The sequence below is a fragment of the Ammospiza nelsoni genome, chromosome 3 (genome assembly GCF_027579445.1).
Source record: "Ammospiza nelsoni isolate bAmmNel1 chromosome 3, bAmmNel1.pri, whole genome shotgun sequence".
Taxonomy (NCBI): Eukaryota; Metazoa; Chordata; class Aves; order Passeriformes; family Passerellidae; genus Ammospiza; species Ammospiza nelsoni.
Genome location: NC_080635.1, coordinates 43,967,135 through 43,982,477, shown reverse-complemented (window position 1 = coordinate 43,982,477; position 15,343 = coordinate 43,967,135). Strand labels below are relative to the sequence as shown.

Genomic DNA, 15,343 nt, shown 5'->3' with positions numbered 1-15,343 from the left:
GTAATGTTTTTTGTGTTGTTTTGGAGTTGGATTTTTTTTTTTTTTTTTGTCAAAGATATCTGGAACATTGACCTCTACACATTTATCTGGGCAGCAAAAAATTAAGAATGAACTTATGGATTTAGAAGGAAAGCCCAGTTTACAAATCAACATGTAAAATAATTGCTGTCTGCAAAGCCAGGGATTTCACAAGTTTTTTGGCAATGGTGATTGTATATCTTTGCTTTGTTTCACAGTAAAGCGTGCTACTACTTCCTTAACCTTATTGCTTTCTATTTCTCAGCCTGTATTTCAAAAAGAAGCAGCATGTTTTCTCCCTGAAATGAAGAATTAAAATAGATTTTTTGTATGAAACACCTGCACAGGAGGAAGTGAAACAGAACTTTTTAGCTCTCACTGTTTTATGGCAAGATTTCTGTTCCTTTTCCTTCCTGTAAACAACAGGAGTCACTTAGAGAGTGGGAAATAAGCTACTTACAGAATATTTTATGTATGAAAGGAAGGAAAAGGCCTTTACAGAGATCAGTCTATTGTGTTGGGAATACAGAAAGTTATATGTAGTTAAATTGAGTTTAGTACTTGGAGAGGAAATACATGGCGAAATACATGCAATCACTTCAGTCTTGCCCCTTTAAAGTGCTAGGTGCTCCCATTAGTTGCTGAAATCAAAGCAGGAGGTAGGACATGGAGTGCTGTGGTTTGATCCCAAATCCTTTGTGTAACCTGTGATCACTGTAAGAACTAGATCAGAGAGAGACTACACTAAGAGCTGATGCAGTATGGCTTTTATTTATAAACAAGCAGTTTTGATACTTGTACTTTTAGATAGATGTTCAAATTACTTTTGCACATCTGTTTTTGATCTCTTTGAAGTATGGTTGTCTTTGCTGGACAAGTGTCATAATTGGATTTTTCATGGAAGTAATGGTTTCCAATGTACTTGTAGAGAGTATATATTTTCAAAGTTCTGCTTCACATATGAAATATATTCACTAAATTCTGGTGTGAACCTGGCAATCTTATAAAAGATTGCCTGGCCTGTGTTAAAAAATTAATTTCTCTGAATAGCTATTTGATTTTCATTTATCTTGTGTAGCACCAGCAAGAGTCTTTATCACCAGTAAGAATTGTGGATGAGGTATTTAACTCTAAACTCTGCCTAAGTATTATGGAATAATATAGCTTTCTTGAAATCTTGGGTGTATAAGATGATAGGACTGACAATAGATTTGCCAATAAAATTGAGTAGATAGCGGAAAATCTTGTCATTGATTGTATCACTTTTATCTGCTGTTCTTGTACTTAAGTCATACTTGAAAATGGAAATGTATTATAGCAGTTTTTGTCATTTCTTTTGCTCTATATATTAAGTTCAAGATTCTTAGTACTTGAATATCATGAAAAGGCAGTTGTAAGTATGGGAAAGAAGAAAGTAAAAAATCTTGTTTGCTTAATAGATGCTGAACTCCATTTTTTTCAAAAGGGTTACTTAAATACAAAACGCTTTAATAGCAGTATTAGTTGTTAAAGAAATTATGGTTTTTTTCTTGTGTGATGGGTCCAGTTCCTCTCACAGAAATCCTGATGTCTGGGTATTTCAGCCTAGGTTGGCAAATAAGGCTGCAGTATGTGCATTTGTGTTTGTCAAAGGCAGCCGAGAGTTGTGTATCTTCTGGCATGTCTTGGTGAAAGGAGAATGTGCCCTGTCTTTGTCCCAACAGAAGAAAAGGAATCCTTTGCTGCCTGTATTTGGATTTCTGTTCTTCTGGTCCAGAATTGTCAGTCTGCTTGTTTGCTTTGTCTCTGTAGTTTTCTAATTCTTTGTTCAAGGCAGGGGCTTGAACAAACAAAGCCTCTTATTACCAAAAGGACTCCTGCAGTCATGTATGAGGTCTAGGTGTAGAGGGAAGGGTAAAGTTTCTTCTTCTTGAAAGTTTGGGGTGCTGAAGACACCGATGTCACTATATCACACAGTTGAGAACAAGTGACTTGACAAGGCATTAGCTAGCCTTTGTGGTCCTTCATGGAATTTATTTTTAATTGGATGTCCCACCAAAAATGCAGCTCCTACAATGTAAATTGAGTGTGTCCAAGGTACATTGGACTTGCTGGGTAGATTGACTGTGTCAGGTTGATATTCTGGACATAATGAACATGCTGTGGAGCTTATCTCAGCAGTGACCATTTGTACAGTGTTTTGGAGCACTAAGAAGCCGCTTGGAACTAGGCTTTCTACTGAGGATCCTGCCTCTTTGCCCATTCTTTCTGGAATCAATTTCTTCTAAATAGACATAACTTTTTGGGTGGAGAAAGAAAACTTGCCCAGGGAAAATTAGAGAGCTTGTACTGATATTTTTCTGCTTTTCATATAACAGAAAAAAAATAGGAATAGAAAATATTTAAAGATTGGGACATAAATAATACTACATATTCATGCAGAAAAATACTTTTTTTGCAGTTGAAAATTAGGTACAGTATATGGCAAACCACAGTTAGGAATGTCTGACTTTTTGCCAAACAGGACTACTAACAAGGATTGACTTTCCTATGCAGAAATTATTTCTGCCTGCATTTCAGTATCTTTCAGTGTGAACTCTTCTTTGCCTTCTCTTTGGCCAACTTGACTTCCTTGGTGACAATTCCTGTAGAAACAAGGTACTGGTTTTCAATTCCAGTGGACATTCAGATAAAGATTAAGAAACCAACAAATGAAATCCATTATTGCATCCTGGAAAATAAAGCAACCCACATATAACTGCCCAGCAGCTTTATATGATGCCCAATACTACAAATAAGTTTTGAAGTACATGAAAGAAAATAGGCATATCATAATTTCTGATTTGTAATTTGTTACTTTATGTGAGTTTAAAGGAACCTACATGACTTGAAATTTTGAGGTTATTTTCCATTTGTAGACCTTAATGAATGTGGGGACATGATGTTATAAAGAAAACTTTTGAATGCTGGTGAAATAATAAGTTATTTTTGGAATGTATAACATTTTTCTTCTCAATTCTTAAATTCTTTTCCTGATTCAGTGTTCTGTATAAGAACTTTGGATTAAAGAAAAAAATTAGTATGTGGACAAGGCCTAATGTTTTCCCATTTGGCTGCCTCACAAAAGAGCAACATAATCCTCTAAATCCTACTTTACTCTGAGGATCAATTGATTCCACTTTCTCCTCTGATAAATGGACAATTTAAAAATTGTCTTTGAGACAGACGTTTTGAAGCTTGCTTTTTCCCAGTGATTTGAATATATGATTACTTTTTTATTTTTGTGAGAAAAACAATGCTAATAATTATAATATTCTTATAACCTTATTTAAAGAAAACTGGAAGCAGTTTCTATTGGAAAATGGACCAGATTCCTAAGTCATTCTAAAAAAAAACCCATTGGTTTTAATTTTGCAGTTGCTTTCTTCTCATGTTTTTACTTTTGACTTTCAGTATTTACTATGACTTTAGTTTCAGATTTTACTAGACTGAGGTTTATCTGAGAAATTTGTTTTCTTCAGGTGTAATTTTAGGTTTGGAATGAGAAATTTCTGTTTAATATCTTGGGGGTTTTAATTGTGTCTTCTGTTGGCAAACAGAAGACCTGATGATGTTGGTCAACACTGCTACTGATAGAGTTTAGGGATTTTTTTAGCTTTACTATGAGAACTGCACTGGTTGGTGCAGTTTTAAGTTGTAACTGCACCAGGAGTTGGGGGTTTTGTTTTTGCTAGTGTGAGCATACTGGTGAAAGTAGACTTAAGGGGTTGCATAGTTTTGACTAGACCTAGAATGAGGATAACAGTAAACTGTCCTGCATTCCATCTGTATGGGCTTTTTGTTTGTTTGTGTTACTGGTGTCTATAATACCTAGATATGCAGCTGACGTAGGATTTTGAGGCTTTGTGTTCTTTTCCATTGTATGCACTATTCTGTAAAATACCTATTAGAATTATTTTTGTCCCTATGGTGGTGATTTAGTACAGGAAATAACATCTGTTCCTGCTGTGTGTGTGTTCTTTTTCCTTTCTTTCAGTATGAATATAACATTGTGTATTTTCAAGCCAGATTTTACTGTCTGAGATCATGGTAAAATTAACTCCTTTTGAAACTTTGTTGGCTCTGATATAAAATAGACAAATCACCTTGCTGATAGTTTTGTCATTTCTTTCTCTAATGTCGATCAGACAGACCTAGCTAAAATATTTTTATTTTACATATGCTTTTATTTTCCTTTATTCAGAAGCAAATATAAAATTGTCAAATGTAAATTTTGCAGTGTTAGATAATTTCTTGGCTGTAAGTCGTCCCACAGAATCTCAGAGCATGTTTCTAAACCTTCTGGATCAACTCACTACTCTTTTCTCTCAAAACATTTTATGGAACTTCATGACTTTTCCTCATCCCTGTAATTGAAAATATCATTAGGCTACTTGCATTTTACAGGAATAGCTGTGGGCCCTTTATCATAACCTTTGAAGCAGAGCCATAATGAAACGGTCTGATGGTTCAGCACCTACTGGCTCATGACCCTTTGCCCTAGCAACAGTTTTTTTCCAGTTATTGCCAGGAACTTGCACAGATAACACCTTTAAATTCTTTGTTGCAACACATACATATGAAACTAAGCTGATTTTTAAAGCCAGTGAATTGTTCTTGATATTTTATTTCCATGTAGCAATTAGTAGATTTTAATTTTACACTAGTGTTTATTGAAGGGGTTTTTTAACTTATCCCTTAATATCATAAGGGGACATGTTCACCCAAAACCAAAACCAATAAATCTTTCTCATTTGACTTGCAGGTATCTCCATTTTGGTGATATCAGAAAAAGAGTGACTGAAGTTGGCATCCTTTGTGAACCCTTCTAGCCAAAGGTAAGCCAAATTTCTAGCTGATGGCAGATATGTTTTTACTATGCTTGTAGTACTTTTAAGTAAAAATGCAGTTGTGCTGTTTTCTTGATTTTTGACATCTCACAAATGGTATTTCCTAGGGATACCTAAAGCACCCTAAAAACCCCTAAGATGATAATTTATGTGGCTGGGTGTACAAGTGAATAAAGAATCACAGAATGCTTTGGGTTGGAAGGGACTTTAAGATAATCTCATTCCAAAATCCCTGTCATAGGCAGGACACTTTCCACTGCCTCCATTCAACCTGGTCTTTCACAGCTTCTCAGTATGACCTGTTCCAGTGTTTCACCACCCTCACAGTAAAGGATTTCTCCTTAATATCCAATCTAAACCCACCCTCTTTCAGTTTGAAGCCATTCCCCTTTGTCCTATCACTGCATGCCCTTGTATAACGTCCCTCTCTGGCACTCTTGTAAGCCCCTTTGCCTACTGGAAGGCTGCTGTAAGGTGTCCCCTGTCTTCAGGCTGAACAAAACCTGTCCCTAGAGAAAGTTCAACCTTTTTTTTGAAATCTGTAACTTGGCAGATTGCCTCTCATTAATATTGAAGTGTAGGGTACAATCAATACTATACAGCTGTTACTATACAGAAGGACTATTGTGTTCTGTAATGTATCAGAGAAGCCAAATTCCTATCTCTACAAACTCCTTGATCTAGCTCAACTGGATTGGTTTTAGTTCTAGGATATGGCTCAGGCTTAGAAATACTTCATGTTGGCTGAACACAGTCTATCATCTGAAGACATTCAGTGTAGTAGTTTTGTTTCTATCATATTTCTGACACCAGTAAAACTTTTAACTTTCATTTCCAACTACATATTGTTTCAGGGAGGAAAAAATTCTGAAACAAGAATTTTAAAAAATTTTATCTTAAATTCATTATGCATTCAGACATTTGTATGAAGTAAGATAATTGTTTTTTGTCAACCTATTCAAAGAATCATGGATTTAGGAGAGTCTGAATAATTGATCTTCCTTGCAATGCTTGCCACATGCTTTGATGCAGGAGAAAAGATTGAACTTTGTGTTCAGCCACCTGAGCCCCTCAGCCCTCCGTGTGCTGCAGCTGTTAAACTAGGTGGATGCTCAATATCTGTGTTGTTGTTTATGAGATTTTAAGTGGCTCCCTTTGCTCACATCAGGTTAATAGTTTTTTTTCCTCTTCTCATCTGAGACTCCATTTTTTCTATAAATGGTCAGTTCTGTAATACACAATAATATCACAAGACTCCTGTGTTCCTGAGCCTGATGAAGCTCTGCTTTATTAATGGCAGAGTAGAACATATCTCTGAAAATCTTACCTACTACTTTTCATATAAACAAGTTGTTTGAAAATAGTCAGACTTTAGAGGACAATATTGTAGCATATTTTGCATTGTGTGTTGTCAATAATATCTTCATCTGAATAATGCTAATTTAGTGAAAGAGAACACTAGTATTTCTAGTCTAGAATTGTGTGCTAACCACTTTTGTATTGCCTTTGCTTTATCTTTTGGCTGTAAAGTTGACCAATGCATAGCAGATGTTTAAAGAAATCTGGAAGAACCTGAAAAATATAATTTGTATATTTGGCCCTCTTTTTGTGGTTTAGGGCAGTAGTAGGTATAATATAATAATGCTGGAAAAAGAATGATGGTTTCTGATGTCTAATAAGGTCCATTGCTTTTCTTTCATAATTTGAAAAGTATTTAACGTTAAGGAATATTGCTGTTTAAGCTAGGAGAAGAAATTTGTGATTTGCTCACCCCTGAAATAAATACACATCAGTTTTTTTGGGGTTTTTTTTTGGTTTTTTTTTGGTTTTTTTTTTTTGTGTGTGGTTGTTTTGTTTTTTTTTTTTTTTTTTGTTCCATATAATCCAGACAAAACCTTTATGCCAAAATAGTTCTTTTGATGTATTTTGCAATTATGGTAGCAGTGGTACTGATTATCAGGTTTGATAATCCAGACTTTGAATTATGTGATTTTGTAGACCATAAAAATTTATTCGCTCTTTCTTATCATCATAAGTACAGGCATAGGAAGATAGATTGGAAATTATTTTAGTTGTAGAAAACTGATAGTGGTTTTATTTCCCAAGTTAAATAGTTAATGATTTATTAAAGAATGGTAACACTAAAAAGTAAAACATGGTAACACTAAAAAGTAAAACATGTTTGAAGTTTCTCTTTAAGAGGCATTCTAAAATTGGTTACACAAAACTAAATGTTTGAAAAGTGCTTACAATTTCAGTAATTTAAAAAGGAATCTGAATTACTTACATGACATTGTTAAGCTGTTGCAACTGCGCAGCTGCCTACGTTGCACTGTAGAGGTACTTTTAAGGCAGAGGAACAGATAATAAAATTGAAGGGTGTGCATCCATGCAGAATATACACATGTCAGATTCAAGTGATAACCTTATTACATTTGCCTAAGTCATTATCAGCTTTGTGGGATATGTTTTCATTGGGAGGATGTGTCCAAACATATGACGTAGATATAATCAGGAAACCTAAATGCAGCATTTAGTCTTAGTTTTGCATCCAGTAGCATGTTTCCTTTTCATAATAATAAATAAATTTAAAGCTAAACCCACTCCTCTTTGCCTCCAGTTACTGATAGACTGAACTCTACTAGCTACTGAGGTACTATTTCTGTAATAATTTTTATAGTTATTTCATAGGGACATGTGTACATGAGGCAACCAATCCAATCTTATGGTTTGGTATTTTGGAAGTATTTTTGTGATATGGGCATGAACTGGCATCTAAAGGCTTACATGTTTATGTGAGTTAATAAAAACATCATCTATCGACAGTTTGTGTGTGTTGGTAGTTGTGATATGGGCATAGATAGGACAATGTAGTTTGGGCATAAACATACCATATATTCAGAAACTAATGCAAACAAAAAATGTGTAGCAGTAAATTTGGCCTGATAATATATATGGCATGATGTAACTTTTTCACAGAAAACATGGTGTGCATTTGGTGCAAATTGTTTTCAGAAGCTAAACTATATTAGAAAATTCAGAGAATTGCTGAAACGTAGAGGCACCTCTTGAGATCACATAGTCAACCATCCCTGCTTACAGGTCAAGACCAGCTGGATTTTAAATATCTTCAAGTGTGGAAACTCCACAACCTGTCTGGGCAACCTTTGACTTTCACAGTCAAAGGGCATTTTCCTGTGTGTAGGTGGAGTTTCACGTATTTCCTGTCTTATTTCCCTTTATCCTGGCATGAGGAGAATCTCTCTGCCTTTCATGGCCCCAGTTAGGCATTGGGGAAATCCCCTCTGAGCTTTCTCTTCTTCAGGATGAGCAGCCCCAGCCCCCTCAGCCATTCCTCACGCGAAAGATGCTTCAATCCCTCAGTCATTTTAGTAACACTTCTCTGGATTTGTCCCTATATTTCTGTGTCATTCTTGTACTGGGGGAGTACAGAACACAATACTCCAGATGGGATGAGGGACTGATGATGGAATTTTAGCTCTAACAAGTAAGTGAAAAATAACTAGCTAGGAATGCTGATAGGCACGTAGCATTTTTGTCAATAGCAGTATAATATATTCAGTAATTTTGTATGGTGTTTGATGTCTCAAATACATCTTTTCAATCTCCAAATTTTTATTCTTTATTTCCTCTGTAAGAAGAATTAAAATATACTTAGGTATAAATAAAATATCATGCTGCTTTATCTTACAAGGTGTGTGTGCTTCAGTTTTGGAATGGCTCATAGTCTTAATAGTTCTGCCACCTGAGTGGAAAGGTTGTAGGGTAAGTGAACCAATGTTTTGCTTAAAAGTTATTGGGTCATAGAGTACAAAATACTAGTAATTCTATGAGTTGTTTGTTTGTGTTGGTAAAATAATACTAATCCACAGAATTGGTTTTCCCAGTCTGGTTCCCTTCTGACTGCCACAAATCTGGCAGGACTGATCAGTTCAAGGAGAGGGCTGTTTTGTTCCTAAAGGCAGTGAGCCAAAAAATATCTGTGCTATGTTATGTCTCTGTGCCCTGTGCTACACAAAGTTTGTGGTTCTGGAAAGATTTATTAGTTTGTTTGGATCTTCCCATTTAGCTTACTGGAGCTTGGAAAGAAGTACGACTCTCTCACCTCTTCAAATGCTGTATCACTCTAAATAATAAAGAGATAGCAGTAAGAAAAAGCATTAGTGTGGTCCTCCAACATAAAAGTCAAGGTAAAATAACATGCGTGTTAATAAAATGGAAGAGCTTACTAACAGGCATTTTGGGTTAGCTGTTTTGGAGAGAGAATAGGGGGAAAAAAGAAGGACAGTTGGCAGGTTGGTTAGGATAGTTAGCATCAAGAACTGACTGAAGAGTGATGAGTCTTAGAAGGGAAAGAGATGGCTAATTAAAAAAAATGGGAGAAGCTAGTGGTAATCTTTCTTTCCTTAGCCCTCAGCAAAAGTAGTATTTATTTTTTCTTTGAGGAAGAGGCTGATGTGCCACTAGTTCTAACTAAACAGATGTATAAAACCCGAAAAAATGGCTTAATAAACAAATAAAAAGAGTTGAAAGGAAGTTGTTGGGCGGGAGGGAGGGAGGGAGGGAGGAAAGGATGCAAACCATCCTGATGCCTTAAATAATGTAATATAATTTATTTCAGTAAAATGCTGTGGTATTATTGTTTTATAAAAAGTGAAAGCTTAATAGTAAATTATCTTAATTGAAATCCTTTGTTTCTGGCTCATGCAGAAAAAGACTTCTAATAAAATATTTGAAATAATTAAGAATTAATGCAAATACTTTTGAAGATAAACTGCAAAATGGGTCAAAAACATATCCTATGAGCTTGTTTTTGGTTACTACTAGAACTGTGCAGGATAAGTGATAAAGTTGGAAAAAAGAGTTATGCATATGTGAAGGAGAGAATTCTCAGAGAAAATTGGAGAAATAGAACATGGAAGAACATAGGAAAACAAAAAATGAAAAAATTCAAGAACTTGAAAATGGTTCAGGGACAGCCAAAACCATTCTGGAATTAAAATTGGTGAAGGATGTGAAAGGCAATAAAAAACCTATAGCAAGTACATAAGGAGTGGAAGGATGCTAGGGAAGATGTGAGCCCCCTGGTACTGGGGTAGGGGATCTACAACAGACACAGAAAAGACTGAAGTGTTAAACACAGTTTCCATTTCAGTCTTCCCTGGTAAGACTGGCCTTCTGAAATCCCAGACAGTGTGGAGCAAGGAGGACTTACCCTCAGTGGAGAGTTATTAAATTAAGGGATATTTAAACAAACTGAGCATAAAGAAGCCTATGGGACTTGGTAGAATGCCCTTATGGAGCTGACTGATAGCAGTGTGAGAGCACTCGATTTCTTCAAAAGGTCATGCAATTTGGAGAGGTTACTGAGGACTGGAGAAAAGTATACAGAGAGTCTGGGGAAGTACAGACAAATGAGCCTTGCTTGTGTCTGTGAGGGTGAGAGGACAAGTCATCTTGGAAGGTATTTCCAGATGCATGAATGGCTGGGAGTAGTGAGCATGAATTGAAGCATGGAAAATCCTACTTAACCCACCTGATACCCTTCTATGATGAAATGACTGGCTTGGTGGATGAGGGGAGATGGCCTTGATAGAGGGACAGTGAAATAGACTGAAAGCTGGCTGAACTGCCAGATTTACATGATTTTGATCAGCAGCACTAGCTCCAGTGGGAGGCCAGTGGTGTACCCTGGGGACTGGTACTGGGTTCAACACTGTTTAATGTCTTTGTTCAGTGACCCTGTGCTGGGACTGAGCACACCCTCTGCAAGTTTCCTGATGGTGCAAAACCAGGAGTGTTTGATAGCCCAGGTTGCTGGGCTGCCATCCAGAGGGACCTCAACAAGATGAAGAGTGGGCAGAGAAGAACATTCCTAATTCAAAAAAGGACAATGCCAGTTCCTGCAGAGAAATGACCCCAAAAGCCAGCACGTACTGGAGGTCAGCCACCTGCAAACAGCCCTGCAGAAAAGGACCTGGAGGTCTGGGAGGACCGCGAGCAGGACACGAGCCAGCAAAGTGTCCTTGTGGCAGCGCTGGTGAGGCCACACCTGGAATACTGTGTGCAGTTCTGGGTTTCCTGGTACACGAGAGATAAGGACATTTTGGAGAGCATCCAGTGCAGGCCACAGAGAAGGTTAAAAGACTTAAGAGCGTTTTTCATACAGTGAGATGCTGAGTGAGCTGGAACAGTTTGGCCTAGAGAAGGCTCAGGGGGATCTCATCAGTGTATAAATTCTTGGAGGAGAGTGAATAGAGGATGGGGCCAGGCTCTTTTCAGTGGTGCCCAGTGGCAGGATAAGAGGCCCTGAGTGTAATTTGAAATACATGAAATTCTATCTGAACATAAGGAAAGGCTTCTGAGAGTAGTTGGGCTGTGGAACTGTTTTACAGGGGAGGTTGTATCTTCATCCTTGAAGATATTTAAAACCTGGCTGGACATGGTTTCTATCTAATGGTTTCTAGCTAATCTATCTGACCCAGTGTGAGCAGGGGGTTGGGGTCGAAAATCTCCAGCGGTCTCTTCCTACCTCTGTGTGATTCTGGGAACATGGGCGAAGGGAAGAAGCTGATGTATATTTTGTGAGCAGAAAAAATGCTGGAACACATTGATAAATTCCATTAATTAAAAGATGAAGTCAAGGTCACCTGCAGCTATTTCTTAATCAAGTTGTAGGGAAAATGCTCAGGTTGTTCATTCCTTGGTTAGTGAGCTTAGGTAGCAGGGCAATAGACTCAGAATATTTTTCAGGCTCAGTTAATTAAGAGGGGAGAAGATTTAATGAGGTTTTATAAGCATTATTCAGGGTCAAAATTGATTGGCTAAGAAATCTATGAGAGCTTTGAATTTTGTGAAATTGGCTGTGCTGTAATATTTTTTACCCTGTCTATGCAAGGCCTAAGCTTTTGTTTTCAGTAAATTTTAGTCTTAAAATATTGATAATATGATACAGATGACCTCTTGTTATATTTGATCTTCTCTTGGGTAGCCTGTCACATCCACTCCTATCTAAAAAAAATGCAGACAGCTTAAAATAATCTCTTGCAGGCTGACCTGGTCTGGTTATTAACCAGCACACTCTGAGCCCTGTCTGTTTGCAAAGTGAGGGGGGAGGAGGGGGCAAGAGGCGAGGAAGCATCTAGTTTCAAAAATAGAAACCCCACAAGTACTCTCAGTTATCTTTTATGGTCCTCTAAAAAGCTATTCATTTGCTGTGAATATCATTCAAATACTTTGTAGTTCTTAGCTGTTAGGCTTTTTTCTTTTTGCAAGTTTTTTCTTTTGTTTTGCCATCTCATTTCAGCCATTTAGCCTAGTAACCTGATTTGTTGCCTTGTCAAATTCTTCCCTGTGAATGGAGTGTGTACTTTGTCTTGCATGGCAACCTGTGAGGAGAGGGAAGGAGGAATACAAACTTTTCCCAGGTCCTCCACTTCATCAAGTGTCTGCTTGTGTACAGTTTCTTGTTTTATCTTACTGCAAATAGGAGAAAATGAAATGGATAGAAAGAAATAATAGTTGAAAAACAAATAAAAAAGAAAAACATTATTCCTGAAATTTCTTAAGTTTTTTTTGGTCATAGTTAAGATCAGTGACATTAACTGCTTTGGACAGCTTCAGGAAGGGCAGGGCTACATGCCACCAAATGCTGAAGATCAAAGTCCACTGCAGCAAAATTTTCTCAAAAATATGAACTAAATTTGTAAACATTTTTTGAAGGGGTTATTTCCAAGAGGGATGGGAGCACACATTTCCATTTCATGTACTGTTTGTTAAGTATATATACTAACGGCTTAAAAGAAAAGAGAAGTTGAGACATTTCTGTATGCGACATCCTTCCTTTTGTCATTTGTCTCTTGCAGATTACAGAAAAGTGATCTTTGTTATTGTTAATAATGATAACAGTTAATTATGTTTGGGTGAATGACAGATTAGATAGACCATTTCTACTTTGCCTTTCTTTATTTTTCAGTTGGCTCCAAATCACCATTCACAGATATTTACTTAACTTCTCTTACTTGGGGATTGATGTTATTGCTGTATCACATTTAGAAACCAGATACAAAGAATGTGACTTTGATTTTTGTCTCTATTTTCATCTTTCCTTAAAGTAGGATTTTTATTTTTTTTTAAAAGAGCAGAATGTTTAGAAATTTCTTCCTGCACATTTTTGGAATTTAGAATACACCTGTAAATAGATTTCTTTGGGGTTTTCTTGCCTGTTCTGTTCTCTTTGGCAAGCCTTTTTAGAACTTGGAAGGTTGGAGTGGGCTGCAGGTTTAATTCAAAACTATTGTCTAAAGACAGGTAAACTGAGGGCATAGTCCAGCCGTTTTACTTTACAAGTGGTAATTATTAGATAACATTTGGCAGTTGGTAGCTTTGTCTGAGCAGGAGGAAGAGTGTGGATTATATGGCAGCTGAACTTGTTTCAGCTAACTTTGTCTCCAGGGCAGCCAGAATTTACAGTATTTTTAGTAATTTAAACTTAGGTTCTCTCCTACTTTGCATTTCATATAGTTTGACTTAGAAACACTGTTCCTAAACTAGAAAAAAGCAATTGAAATACTTTGTTTTTCTCAAATGGGTTAGTGTTTGTAACCATGATAGATCTCAAGTTGATGTAATATGGTATTACTGGATGAAGTAGGAAGGAAATTTGCTCTATCATATACCTATTACCACTAGAATGAGTTGTTGGGATTGATGTTTTGTGTAGCTAGAGAGTTAAAATTAAGGGTATTTTTAAAGTGATTTTTTGTGTGTGTTTATGTGTTAGCAGAGCGTCACTGTAAAGAAGTAATTGTGAAAATATAAAAATTGACAAACTGCGTACTGAAATTATGTTATAGTTGACAAGTGTATTTAATTAGGATTGCTTTTGCCTTGAACCTTCCATGTTTGTATTTCTGTTGCCCTTGTATTTTTTTGTTATTAAGTTCACACAGGAAACTAAAATAGAGTTCTCCATTGTTTTAGGTGTGTGTGTACTATGAGGTTGTGTGCAGAGCTTCTAGAACTGTGTACTAAAGCAATTATTTCATTGTTGGAAGCTTTGGGTTTCCTGGTCTCTCATCTCTTTTCTTTGTGAATATCAAGGGGAAGTGGATGATGTAGTATTAATGCTTTACTCCTCTGGTTGATTTGAAATTATTTTAGCATTTTTTCCTTTTCCGTCTTTTACTGTAGTGCGGAGTGAAAAAAACTAAACTAGGTTGGGTTATTTATTTATTTGTTTAGCTTTCTTTTGCAAGAAAAGACAGTTTCTCATACTAACCCCTCAGTACTGGCCATAAGATCAATGGATGGGTTATGAGGGGGACAAAAGGTTTTCCCCACCTTCTTCCAGCTCTGTGTCTCAAATGTTAACATACAGATTAGGTTTTCTAACTAACAGATTTAGTTTTTTAAATTACTGTTACTGACTTCTAAGTGTCAGCTTGGACTAGAATATACTTCCTGTCTCTTTTCAACCCTTGATAACCCTGCTCGTTTGCATGCAGACAGCAACCCCCATTTCTTAGATTCAGTTGTTACCACCTTGTCCTTTTGACATGGTGTATTTCCTTGAAGTGTTCAGCCCAGAAACTGCCCAGCTATGTTGGGTATACTGCTTGGTGAAGATTTTACTGAAATGCTTTTTCACTCATCTTCTCTAGGTAGCAGAAGCAGAGCTAAGCCTGGTGTAAACAGATGTTTCTCTATTTATGTTTAAATTAAGAATATTGTCAAATTACCTTGTTCCATAGCACTGGAAAGACAGAGGCTCTGGAAAAAGGCTTTAGTGGTATCCCATACCCTGTTTGAAGTCTGTCTATATGATGGATTGGGGCTGAGTTGTTGGGTTTTTAAAGTGCTTTTAGTTTGCATCACCTTATAAAAAATTTCTACAAAAGCAGGACAGAAGAGTCTGCATGTGTTCTGTGGATGAGTCTTTGTAGTATATCATTCATACTTGCTTTATTCTGTAAGTGGTACTTTCTTTATTCAGTTGTTATGAAATCTGCTTATTAATTGAATCAGAAGACATCTGGTTTTGATACTGATTCATGTTTAAAAAAAACCATTTGGTTGACCACATATGTGGTCTGTCGAGTAGTAGTCATTCCTTCTCTGGAAGCAAACATTTCCAGTAAAGTGCCTCCTACATGTCCATTGCCCAGGATCTGCTTCTGTTGTCTTGTCTGTAGTTTTTAGATGTTGATTATAGCTACAACTGTGAAGATTTTGGTTTTCCTATTATGTGAACAATTTAGTTTCCAAGTGTTTCTGTATTTGGTGAGGGTGAGGAGGCAAACTTTCCTCTCGGTGCCTTCCCACTTCATAGTAGCCAGTTGCCTGGTAGTTTCAGTATTTCACTGGCACATTGATTGCTGAAGTTCCATTTTGTAAATCCACTAAGATTTAATTTCCTTTCTGGTATTACATAGAGA

The 15,343-nt window shown here is 36.7% G+C and overlaps 1 protein-coding gene across 2 annotated transcripts in view; it reads left to right on the top strand.

Moving 5' to 3' along the window:
* SIPA1L2 (signal induced proliferation associated 1 like 2) overlaps positions 1-15,343 on the top strand; it is a 124,682-nt gene that overhangs the window by 20,762 nt on the left and 88,577 nt on the right. For both annotated transcript variants that reach the window (XM_059468420.1, XM_059468419.1), the window contains exon 2: positions 4,802-4,874. The gene's annotated coding sequence lies outside the window, so the exon portion shown is untranslated. The remainder of the gene's footprint in view (positions 1-4,801; positions 4,875-15,343) is intronic.